At 51.3% G+C, this 12,838-nt stretch overlaps 1 protein-coding gene across 5 annotated transcripts in view; it reads right to left on the bottom strand.

Moving 5' to 3' along the window:
- Positions 1 to 2,341, bottom strand: part of LOC128268052 (uncharacterized) — a 41,067-nt gene extending 38,726 nt beyond the window's left edge. For 3 of the 5 annotated variants that reach the window (XM_053005053.1, XM_053005054.1, XM_053005050.1), the window contains exons 1-2: positions 2,246 to 2,341; positions 339 to 531 (exon numbers count right to left, since the gene is read on the bottom strand). The gene's annotated coding sequence lies outside the window, so the exon portion shown is untranslated. The remainder of the gene's footprint in view (positions 1 to 338; positions 532 to 2,245) is intronic. The other 2 variants (XM_053005052.1, XM_053005051.1) reach the window with 2 other exon arrangements.
- Between the last annotated feature and the right edge of the window lie 10,497 nt (positions 2,342 to 12,838).

The raw sequence follows: 12,838 nt of genomic DNA, 5'->3' as shown, positions 1-12,838 counted from the left end.
AACGCGCCGGGGAGCGAAGGCAAGCGGTGAAGTGGACAACAGAAACAGCCAGAAGGCCGTGCCTGGCATCCATAAAACGTATTTTACGGCCTGGTTTATATTTATTAACACCCAATATCACGCCCAAAGCCGGAGCAAAACATCATGGCGTGGCTCGGTCAATCCCAGGCTTCACACGGATCTCGCCACATTCACCCATCCATCCTCCGGCCGAGCAACTGCGCCTATCTCATCTTCCGCGAAGGATCCCAAGATGGATAAGATAAACTCGTCCGAGCGGAGACAGACGTCGAGAATGGGAGGCACAACCATTTTCAGCTCTTATCCTTTCGGCTTACCTTCGCCGGTGTATCCTGTTGACTACTGGACCTGCTGCTGATGCGAAGGGGTTCGAAGAAATTGATCAAATCTCGCACGCTTAACCCGCGGATCGCACACAACACAACCGTCGGGACTCACTTTAAAGTCTCTGGTGGACGCAAGAAACAATTTCACCGTTGGACCGGATTCTTCAACAACACTTTATGGTGGCTGCAAAAAGAGTAAACAATTCATTAGGATTCGCGCAGCATCGAGCACTGTGCACTGCGATTGCACGGTTGCTGCTGGGAACCATCAAATAAATGTCACTTTCACCGCTGCTCAGCTCGCTTCGGTTCGTTTCCGGTAATAGACTTTGTTTGTGGTTGTTTGTGTTTTAATGCGTTTCAGTTTCTAGTTTCTGCGCGGTACTCGACCCGTCGTCTATCGCGGATGCGCCCGGGATGCGTTTTGAGTTTGCAGAGCACCCCCCCGTTATCTGACATATTAGCGAACGAGTAGAGGGGAGCATCGAGCGGTTCTGCGTCTTACTGATCCACTAGATTAATCGCTTGTGGAGCTGGAGCTGGGTCCCTCTACCAGTGCACAGATAACGCCATAGAGACCATTTTGCGACTCGCGGTTCACTGTGCTCCCAAGCGGCGTCGACGGCGATTCCTAATCCGCCTATTCTATCCGCCCCCTGTCATAAACGCATCACAAAGCGTAGCTAACGGCGCATAAGTATGGGGTTTGTGGTCCAACTCTCGATGATGTGAATCCAATCGCTCTGTCCCTCTCTCTCGTTCTGTTATTAGACAGTTATTTACTCAATTTTCTCGATTGAAGTTAATGCATTCAATTAATGGCGGCATGGTTCGGCAGCATCCACGGCCAACTGGGGATACCCGCCACGTTCCGGGAAGTGCCAGTTCGCGTCACGGGCAAGTCAATAGGTTTTCTTCGAGAAAACTAGCACCAAGCTGGGCTCGAGTGTGTTTATCACTTGCAACAAAGACTGTGAAGAGCCCGTCAAGATTCTGCGGCCCATCCTTCGATGCTCGGCCCTGAGTACGCTCGGGTGGTGGTGCGTGCGCCGCACACTCTCAAGTGTGGAGCTCTCAATTGAGTTTATTTACCCCCGCCGTGCCAGGCAGCATAAGACGTACGCGGCCTCAGCGGGCGCGTACGGCGGTCAATGGCACTGAAACCGGTGGTGGCTAGTGGGGGGGAGGCTGAATGCCTGGGGCCTTCCGCGCCCGACGTCGCACCCGACCGTCGGAGTCCCGTTTCGGGCCCGGTCGAAACGAGGGAAAAAAGGGATCAAATTCAGAAAATCGCAACGGCAATCACAGCAACCCGGGGGCGGGCGCGTGTGCCTCGAGAGCAACACACGACGACGACACAGCATCAATTATTTGCCTCCATCGGTGGTGGTGGTGCTGCCCTTTCTTCTTCTGCTGCTTCGGGTTCGCCTTGGGACACTTTCAGTCCAAACACACTCCCGGCACCAACACCCACACTCGAAGATGGTTCCAGAGCGGCCGAAGAAGAAACCAAACCAAACACCGTGCCCGAGAAGAAGAAGCCGCAGCCGCACTCCTCAACACCACTCTCTCTCCCTTTCTTTCTTTCTGGCCGTGGCATGGTGGGTCCGTTCACTTGCGTAGCACCGACCGTGTAGAGGCCTTTTAAAAGGCCCATCTTGGTTAGTTTGCTGTATCTCTTTCTTCCACACACACACACACACGTGGGCCTCTTTCTATCTGGCCAACTACGATAGCATCACATCTTGTTGTCGATTGCAAATGTTGCCTGCGCCTGCCCCGAACGCAGCAGCTCGCTATCGGGAGGTGGCTCGTTGTTCTTTAGTTTCTGTGTTCCACGGAGCACACAAACGGCAGGGACACACACACAGGGTGGGATTAGAAAAGGGTGTGCTTACACACAGCTTATCCACTGGGCTTCCACTTTGCGACACACGGGGACAGTTCACTGTTCACTATTGTTTCACTATTGATGGTTTACTCGGTACTGCTCGCCACGGACTGCGCCGAGCGCCATTGAGCCGCCATCGGGCCGCCCGTGAGAGAGCTCTCTCGCATGAGGCACACCACTCCGAGAGAGATAACATTATAGCCAGCCTCCCTTTCGCTCCGCTGGAAGCATAGGATCCGAGGATGCCGAGATTTCCGATTTTTCCCTGGCCATTCTTCGGCTTCAGCAATCTCCGTCTCCGTCGGGCCATTCCAGGAGCCCGACTCTCGCGTCGCAAACACTCTCACGCGATGTCTTCTCTCACTCTCTCTTGGTCGATCCGATGTTCATCGATTCCGCGGGCCACTCGTTCCCGGGCCGGGGACTGCGAGCATGAAAAGTGTCGACGAAAGCATAATTGATGTCGCGCGCTCTCTCTCTCTCGGGTGATCGGCTGGCCAGCTCGTGGGAAGCTGGGCCGGCCGGGCCGGGCCGGTGTGGGCGTTGCGTTTCCAGATGCAAACAAAGAAGCTTCTGACCCGCCACCCGACCGCGAATGTATGTTCGCGTGCGCCTCATTATGCGCCACCCGAGTGCGGCTTTTTAACTTTCTACTAATTCCGCAACCTCCTCCATTGATGCTGGTCATCCTGTGGCGTCGAACGTCGAACGGTGAATCAATTTAATTCCTTCAGGCCCCACTCGGGTGTCTGATGACTTAATTCCTTTTTCGGCGAAGCGCGCCAGTGGAGCAAATTCACCGTGAACGCCGCCGAACATAAACATTTCGCTTGGCAAGGCACATAAATATGCGATGGGCGGTTTCTAGCGGCGTGTGGGGCCGTTTGTTAGTACTTCGGCCGGCCTCCGGCGTTATTTAACGAATTCAAGTCTTCAGTCCCCAATTAGGTGATCGCCCGAAAAAACAAACGGTAAACAAACAATAAAAAAAACGAACCATTTGGGCCGCTCGAACCATGTTGGGTTTGGGCAATTAAAACAGGAAACAGCGGCATAGAAGGAAACAACATTCACCACATACTTTGCGCCCAAGGTCAGGCCCAGCCCCGTGTGCCGCGTTTGCAAGGCCCACCGGAGTTGGTGTAGGTTGTGGAGCGCGATCGCGATCCCAAAATAGAATTAAACCCGATTCGCTTATCGCGGCACAAGCCGCGGCACGAAACCAGAAACTCGGCACGGGCGCAGCTCGAGCAAGCGGCCATTTGCCTCACGAAATGGCTCTGCAAATCCCATGGCCAGCGGAAGAAAATCACTTGAAGTAAATACAAAACGGCAAACATGGAACTGTTTAGGTTTGGGAAAAATAATCGCCATTTTGATCGTTTCGGCTCGAGACGGTTTGCAGATGCTCTTTTTTGGCGTCAGATCTTTTAAAGCGTCATTTTCCAACGACCTGGAAAACGGGTTTAATTCGGGCATCCAATAGCATAAAATTATGCTCCTAATACGTCATGCTACGATTTGTTGCGCCAATGGGTCAACTTTGGCGAAAAGCTGATCCGCTGTACGATCCACTAAGTGTTGCTACCATCTCAAAATGGAATAATCCTCGGCAGCAACTTAAGCTGCTCTCAGGCGACGGAAGGACCTTTCTGTGCTCAGTAAATCCCCCCCCCGCGCAGAAGGGAATCATCCAACGGCTTTCGGTGGGAAACTTTCGCAATCAGGCAGCGAAGGCCCCGAAACATGGTGTTGGGCTTTTAAGTTGAGTGCAGCTGACCCGGCCAGCCGTGCCGTGCCGTGCCGCAAGAAATCAAAAGAAAGGCTTTGGTGAAAAGTTAGCACATTGTTACGAATCGCTCGTCTTACGAATGGGGCCGTCTTGGCCCCCCGACGGTGACCACGGGCGCGACCGAAAAAGAAAACCAGAGTCGCCCTTTATGTGCGGACTCGTCGGACGAAAATTATGTTCAGGCTTGCGGTGCTGTGCGCTTACGCTAAGATCCATCCCAAGCTCCAACGCCAGCTCGTTATGTCCTCGTTGAGGGTTCACTTGACTCACCGGAGCCCGACCGTTCGCGTTCACCGTTCCGAAAAGGACCTCTTCGCTTGCTCGCTCGCTGGCGTCGTCTTAAAGCTCCCGTTACGGAACGGAAACAAATTATAGCCACATTAAGACGTTGAACGTTTCACCGGAGGAGGCCGTACCGTGCGGGCCCCTGCAGCATGGATCCCTTGCGGTGCTTAGGCATCCTTTTTGGAGCGACCGAAGCGACCGAATAAATTTGAGATGATTATTTAGCAATTAAAATGCTCCCCATACACACAGCAGCTCCCGTACATAAAGAATAACCTCGTTACGGTTCTGTGATGGTGTGCGGCGGTGGCACCGGGACACACATACCAGGGATGCCAGAGCCATGACAAGTGTAACCTATCCACCTATGCTCTAGCATTGCGGTTGCCACTCCGGGTTGGCGGCAAGTGGGTTTCGTTCGGGTGCCCACGCATGCGTTGCACCACCCGGCGGCCGGGATGGTTTACTTGCAAGACCACTCAACCCCCGGCAGCCGCTCTCTTTGGACCCTGCCAACAACTTGTCACACAGTTCAGGTCGGAAATCCGGGCTTTCCTTCTTGCCTTCCAGCGTGCAGAATCCAAAGCGATTACAGTTGCCCCTTTCGGAGGTGCCGCGCGGTGGCACTTCTTGAGCAGGTTCTCCGACCACAGGGACTCCAGGATAATCATGTGCCGTGCTTGCGCGCCTTCCAAAACTGCAAATTGAGACGAGCCATTTAAACAACCCAAAAAGCCTACGGACTTTCTACGGGCGGGGCTTCGGTGCCCTAAAGTGTGGTGCTAATGTGCTGTGTGTCGTTCATAAAGAGGATTAGTAAGTCGGAGAGGACCCCTTTTTGATGGCGTTTCAATACCGGAAGGAACCCCTTTCTGGCATCTTTCAGGTGGTCTTAATGTGCTTCTAATAAGTGCTGCTCCCATTTCAGTGCTATAAATCGAAATAAATGAACGAAAAAATAATTTAAGAATATTGTTAACACATCCTACTTCATGTTGAAACAAATGGCCCCAGCGATAACATTTACGTTTGATCGAGGTCCGTTCCGTTAATACATTCATGCCGATGCCGATCGTCATGCATCGAATTAATCAGCAATTAGTTAACAGAACAATCAACAACAGTAATTCCACCATCCCAGTCCGCATTAAGCGTGAGCAGCGCGAAAAAAACCTGCCACAAAATGCCGTTCGTACAATTTTAACGCCCAAACGAACGGGCGAAAAACGGAACCGGAACACAACATTTGTTCGATTGGTGGCGCGTAGCGTTTTGCTCAATCCTGGCCTCGGTACTGGGCGCGCGGGGTGTGAAACATTGTTTCGCATAAATTTTTCATCATCATCATCTTCTTGCCGGCCAGCCACCCACGGCCACAGCGTGCCGTGTCCGTTAATCATGATGAATTTTAATTGAAAGCACTCACATTTCGTTCGCATTCGCGTTCGCCAATTGCCAATGGGTTGTGCGAAAGGAAACCGCGAGGCACACTGACAAATGGCCCCGGGCAAATGGATGTGCCCCGGCCCCGCAATCAGGTGGCAAACGGGGGGTGGGGCGGATCGAAATTAACGCCGCGGTGCGCGATCGGAATTCAATTAAGAAAAACTGGAACCAACGTCACACGGGGCGCAGTTGCGGTCCGTTGGAACCGTTACCATTCCTCGTGCCAGTTCGTGAACACTCTCAATTAATATTAACTTGTAGTACAGTTTTGTTAAATTTTAATTTAATTCCCGGACGGCCTAACAAGTTCAGGACCATTGCCCAATTCATTGGCTCCAATCCGCGTCGTTCCACCAACAGCGCCGTCGGTTGAATGGGGTTATTGTAGTGCCTTCACGCCCGCTGTCAGCATAAACCAACAAGCGAAGATTAATGCTCAAGGATGCGACCGAACTATCCGGCCACCGCCGCGCTCTGCCACCACCACCACCAATCATCTCTCTCCGGCACACACAATGGGGCCCCCGACGATGGTTGGCCCAATAAATCCTGCTCAGCTGCGGCTGCGGGTATTCACGGACCGAAAGCGGGCAAAAATCGCTGATAAATTGTCCTGGCCGTGGAAGCCGTTTTCGGAAGCCGTGGCTGGCGCAAATGAACCGCAACGTTGGCTGTGCCGTGACGTGGGCATAGAAATCGGAGGGCACGCTTTAAAAAATGGCCCAGTTCTTTTGTGGTGCCGGTGTCCCATTGCTTTCTTGTGGTGGACGTCGCTGTGCTTTTAGAGGGGATTGCGGTGAATGAATTTAAACTATTGATAAAACGTAGGATAAACTTACTTAATAGATGGTAACTTGCAGTTGGATCTTCATCTAAACTTTACTTAATGAAGCTGAAACGAGCACGAAGCTGCTGCTGAAGGATAGCAAGTTCAGCATAAAAGCTCAAAGTCGCATTAAAATAAAAAAAGCTCTTGAAAATGTATCGATTCAGTGCGTTGCATCACTCTCCGAACTCTCCTGATGCACTTGCTGCCGCCAGCCTTCAACACGAAAGTGCTTCGAAACTAATCCCTTTTACGACGACCGATAATGTGGCGCTCGTGTCCGTCGTAAATTAATAACTTTTACCCAGCCCAGCGTTCCTCTATTGGTCGTTTTTTTGCCCCACTTGCCGGTGCGAAAATTTTCCGACCACCGGCGTTGAAAAGCGGGGGGATTGATCAATGGGCTGAACCCCCCGAAGCTGATCAACCGAAATCGCTTGACACCGGCCCGGGGGCCGGTGGGTCGATGTGGCGTAACTGCAATGGTCGTAAGCAGTAATAAAAAAAAACTACTTTGGCCTTAATTAAAAACTTTTCTTGGCAGCCGCTTCCGTGACGCCGATGCCATTCCAGGATGGTTGCCAACATCCTTCCGGCCGGGCTGGCCGGGACGAGTGAGCAGGACCCACGAACGGTGGTTGTAAAATTGGCAAAACTATGCATAAACTTATCTATACGTTTTATTAACGATGGCAGCTTTATGCCCTCGAAGGACGGCTTCCATCTGCCTGGCCTGCTCCCAGAAATGTCCTACAGGCACACACCCGGTAAGGACGAACCTTTATCTTCTGGCCTGGCTCTCTGGTCCTCTGGTCCTCCCCCGGAAAGTGCTGGTCAGCCAGCAAGCCAACAACTTCGTTACGAAGCTCCGTAATGGCGGCCAACTCAACGACGTCGACCACGGAACGGAATGGCAGAAACCAGATCATCTGCCTCATGTCTTCACTGCAGCACGTTGGCTCTCTGCCTGGCCTTGCCTTGGCTAGCCTTGCCCGGTGTATGTGTCCCGGGGCAGACCCCAGACGGACTAGACCACCGCCACCTCCTGGCTTCGTCCTCACCATTTCTACGACGGCTTACGACGGGAGCACCGGGACTCTTCTTGTCTGGATTTTATCTTCCCGACGCCCAAGGCCGCGCCAGCCCCAAAGAAACGTGATGTGGGCGAGCGTCGTATTCCCCCGGGAGCGTTCGAGGTTACGCAAACGTCTCCGAGCGGGCGGCAGTCCCCGACACCGGACACACCGGCCACTACCGACGGGCAGGTAATTTATGCAAAGCGAGATACTCGACGAACCCGGCCAAATTTACGATTCCCTCGGCCAAATGCCAGTGCACCAGGTAGCAGCAGCAGCAGCAGCAGGACGGACGGTGGCTTTTGCTACGGTACGGTTCAGATGTAATTTTGTTTGGAAAAAGGGAACAATTGTCCGGGCCGGTGCCAGAGATTGTGCACCGCCACCGGGCTACCATCGACACACGCAGAGATGCACGGAGATAATTTATGGATTGTAGAAATAACTGTGGATGGGATTGAAAATAAATACCGGGACGCAAGATGTATTAGATTAGCATGGCCGACCACCCAAACGATTACGTTTGTTTATTTTATTAAACTGATCAGTAGAACGCAATTCAAATGCTGGAAAGAACGATCTGGCTTGATAATGTCAATTGTCTGCTTGTCGATATTAAATGGGAATTATGGAAGCCATCGCCCCAGGATCGACGTATCCTTTAAGCCAGTGAGCTATCTATTTTGCTCTCCACAGAAACGGGCGTATTATGGGCATGAATGAGGGAACGACCAGCAACATAAATCCTTCGTTGAATTTGTTAAAACACATTAATTAGCCACCGGGTGTCGATCGTAAACATGGAACCATCTGAAATGGAATTAAAATTGGCCAACAAAATGAAATTATTATTCGCCCCGTGTGAGCCCACCACCAATCAACGCACACGAGCAGCGCGCGCAAAATGAATACATTTTGATTGCATAACACACCGGCACCGGGGCCACCAATCGTTTTATCAATGCCCGTGATGAGAGCCATTGATTTAAAGCTTATCAACTTAGGTGGGAAAATAAAAATCATTTCGAATTATTTCGTCTAGTGAGTAGAATCTGTAAAACCAAACTCTGCCGGAGAGCATAACTAGGCGGTAGAAAAGTAGGTTTTTGGGTCCTTATTCATTGGCCACTGCATCCTGCAATCCGTATGGCAAAGCGCCCGGCGGCATTCATTTAAATTAACACAACATTTAATCTTTACTAAAAGCTTTCGCATCGCTCGACCCATTTCCCTAGCGGTGGGCTGCAATTATCATAATGAAGCTCTGGGCCACAAAAACTCTGCACCGTTGCGCATTTTTCCCGCTCTCGGCACATCATTGAGGACGAAGCCACCATCCTCAAGCCGTGAGACTCCGGTTGATGAAATGAAAGTTAAATTTATCGTTGATTTCATAAGCATCAATAAAGGTCAATCAACTGTGTCCGCCGCCTACACGGCGGCGGTGGCGTCACGTCGTCCGTGGGTGGCGCGTCAATAATGCGCTGCAATTTGCACTTGCGACATGATTTTTCCGACTCGCGATATTATTGTTCACACCGATTCCTTTCAAAAGCGTCCGAGCAGCAACACAGACAATCGCATATTTAAGCCCCTTTAATGCGTCCGTGTGCGTCCCTCCTCAACGCAGCCCAGCCACTCTCGCCGCAGCAGCAAGGTGTTCGGCGGTTCTCGGCCTCGGCGCCCACACGGGGTTCAGTTGAAACTTAGTCATTTATGCTAACAAACTGACCGTTAGCGGGGTGGGGGGCGAGCGCCCCAAATCATAACCCCGGCATTCCCGGCATGTCCGGAGTCCGGCTTTTTTGTGCTAATATGTGCCACATGCTAATATTTGCATCAATTAAGCCGTTCGCTCTCGACACGGACGTTGCTTTTTTTTGTGCCATTCTTTGGGAAGTTATCCGAATCAATTTGGCTGCTGCTGCTGCTAGTGTGCTCGCCCGAGCTTATGATGAGCCGTGTGAAACTCCGGCGCCGTCGCGTGACAAATTCAAATCATGCTCCGATGCTCGATCAACCGGGAAACAGGGGCAAAAAGGGAATTTAATTTAAATATTTGCATCGGAACTGTCCGCACACACACACACACACACACACACACAGGGGCAGATAGTGTATCGATGGCATAACTGATAGGTGCTGCAAACCGGCGAGGGATCCATTTCAATCCACACGCTGGCCCAATCGATTAATCTAATCTGGTCCACATGCTCGGGAAAAGGGTGCGATAGCATGGAGCCCCGGGGGTGTCCAGCTCTGACGTCCATGATAAGATATTTCTCCTTTGACAAGTTGTACTAAAAATGTATCATTGCATTCTGGACGAGGTATTTGGCCAAACATTCCCTGCAGCTTGCTACTTCGGAACGATTAGTAATTACGTTGGAATGTCTTTCGCTGGAATTCCAGATTCCAGACGATCTGAATGGGACGGGAGAAAGAACGCTGTGTTGCACCGATGCAAACGCTACTAAAAACGCGCCCGGGTTCGGTCTTAGATCGGTGACCGAACCGACCGTAACGTCGAAGTCGACCGACCATAAAAAACTCCCTTTCTATCACAGATCCTGCCAACGAATCAAATTACCTGATTACGCCGTCCGGGAACCAACGGGGAATTTAGGTGAGCAGCATTTTCTCTTGACAGCCGGCGGTAGCAAAATTCAAATATTGGATCGTATAAACCGTAACTTGTTGCAGTTGCATTACGACGTGTACCGACGGTGTTCCGGGTTCCTGGTTTGACTTCCGAACCATCGGCCGGAGCTTGATGCAGCACCGCGCAGCACCGTTGTGGTCGGTAAAGTTAATTTCCAAATTTACGGCCTTTTGGTCAGCAGCAGAAGCAACCAGGCCAAAAACCCGACGATGCATAAATCCAAACGGAATACAATTACAACCGGAAGCGACCGGAGCGAGCACCGGACAAATATATGGCAGCAAAAGATCGTTAAGCTCGAGATGGAAATTTTCACACACCGTGACCAATTGCGTATGACGATTCGGTCGCCACGTTCCGGCCGCTTCCGGCCGGTCGGTGACGGTTCTGTCTCGACCTGCCAAAAAACCTAAATAGAAGCAATCCAACGGAGCGCCCGTTCTCTCCTCGTTTTTTGAGTACTCCGCCATTATCGTCATCATCGTCAGGATCCTCACCGTCAGAGGATGGGTTCGCGTCTGGTCGCGCTCCGGTGTCCGGTGCTTCCGGTGTTCGGGCGCGCGGACGCGGAGGAATAAAAATGAGAAAAATTATTCATCCTTGAAATTTACTTCACGCTCCGTTTCGCCCGTAGTTGCCGGCGTTCAGTGTGACACCGTGCTCGACACAGGACGACCCTCTGTGCCGAAAGCCGGAACGCACAGGTATGGTACCGATTTTTTTTCTTCTCCGTCGTTCGATTCAATCCATCAGCTGACCAACTTTCCCACCAAACGTGGTGGTGTGGAGCCCCAAAAACCCTGGGCAAACTTTAGCATCACCGGCCGACCGGTGGAAGCTGTGGGAATTAATCCGATCCGGTTCTTAACAGGATCACTGTCAAATGGCTGCCAGGGCTTAGCGAACACGGGAGGGGCCTTTTCTTTTGCGCCCGGGAGCCAAACCGAGAGCAAAAATGAGACACCGAGCGCCAGCGGAAACAGCTCCTGTGCCAGCTCGGTGTACATTTCCCTAAAAAGAAAGCTGCCATATGGTGGCCGATCGTTTGACGGGCCCATTTTCTCTCGCACGGACCGCCCCGACAGACGGACACGGAAAACTCGGGACTCGGAGCCTTCAAACAAAGCGTCAGGCGACACGCCGGCAGATGGGAGATTTTCCGGAAAGTTTAATGGAATTAAACCTCTATTTTTCTTTGTCGTCTCATCGTCTGCGAGACACTCCGGCAGGCCAAGTGCTGCGCTAGTATTTGCGTTGTCCGAGCCCCGGCCGCGGAAGCTCGGTGTTGATGATTATGTTGTACGCAAAACTCACCGGAACACTGGTGAGCGAGCGAGCGGGTGGACAACTTTATTTAACTTATGTTCAAAGTTTTCGTTCGGACGATTATCTTTCCCGGACCAGCCATTCGCAGCCAGGCCGAACGGTTGGCGGGTTTGATGAGTGCTCCGCTCAGCTCAGCACCGGGATTCTTACTTTGTTCGCGCCAGGAATGGGAAACTTAGAACAAACATGTTTTAAAACAAAAGCTTGGAGCGCCCAAGACGAACATTTCTCACTACAAAACATGAAAACGATTCAACTAACTTAACACAGCGAAACGATCGCAAGGAGATGAATGTTAAAGGACACACAGATACTGAACGACTGTTGCCCACTTTATGGACCTCCGATGCTTGTAAAATAAATAATAGAAATATAAAAATGAAAATCTAAAATGAAAAATGAAAATGCAGACATTTTTAATCAATATCTTTTCTTATTAGATTTTATTTTAAAGTCTTGAGCTTCAAAACAATGTATAAATGGTATAAATTTACGAATGTGAATAAATTGCTTTGAAACAGAATATTTCAATTAGGAGTTACGCTTCTGGCAAAGGGTTAAAAGTTTTCCCCAAAGAAAGTTGGCGCGAGTTTCGCTGAGCCACCAATGAAATGGTGAGAGTTTCAATCCAATTTCGATCCCAACAGGAATCGTTCGACAGAATGTAACCGGGGCACGCTCTTTGTTCGTTTTTCTAGTCGCCCACCGATTTGGCTCAACATTCCGTCGGAGCCGGGAAGCTGCAAAGACAGCAACGGCCCTAGGCGTCGTCGTCTTCGTCGTCGTCGGGTACAAATCTTGAACAGTAAACCACAACCGATCGCCACGTGCATCGCCTCGCTTCGGCCACTGCGTCTCGGGGGCCACAACGTTGTCGTTGTGAATAAATCTTTCGGTCTTCGGCCAACCACCGTGAAGCACAATTGTCGGCGAACCGGGCTGGCTGGTTGGTTCTTAAAGTTAGCATCTCGCAAGAAAAGCTGACGAACCGACCGAAGACGTGAGCCAAATCCGTCCTCAGCCCGGGTCCGTGTGGATGCGGTTTCTCCGTACCGCGCGCTCTACTGTCCTTTTCTCCTGCCGACCAGGTCTTGAGGTAGTGCAACCGTTCACATTGCACAAGCTGGAGGTGCTTTTGTGGATTCTTCAGCGCCGAGCTATGAAGCTTACCCCTTACGAGCTGTGAT

The sequence above is a fragment of the Anopheles cruzii genome, chromosome 2 (genome assembly GCF_943734635.1).
Source record: "Anopheles cruzii chromosome 2, idAnoCruzAS_RS32_06, whole genome shotgun sequence".
NCBI lineage: Eukaryota > Metazoa > Arthropoda > Insecta > Diptera > Culicidae > Anopheles > Anopheles cruzii.
Note: the sequence above shows the minus strand (reverse complement) of the source record. Positions and strands in the feature narration are given on the sequence as shown.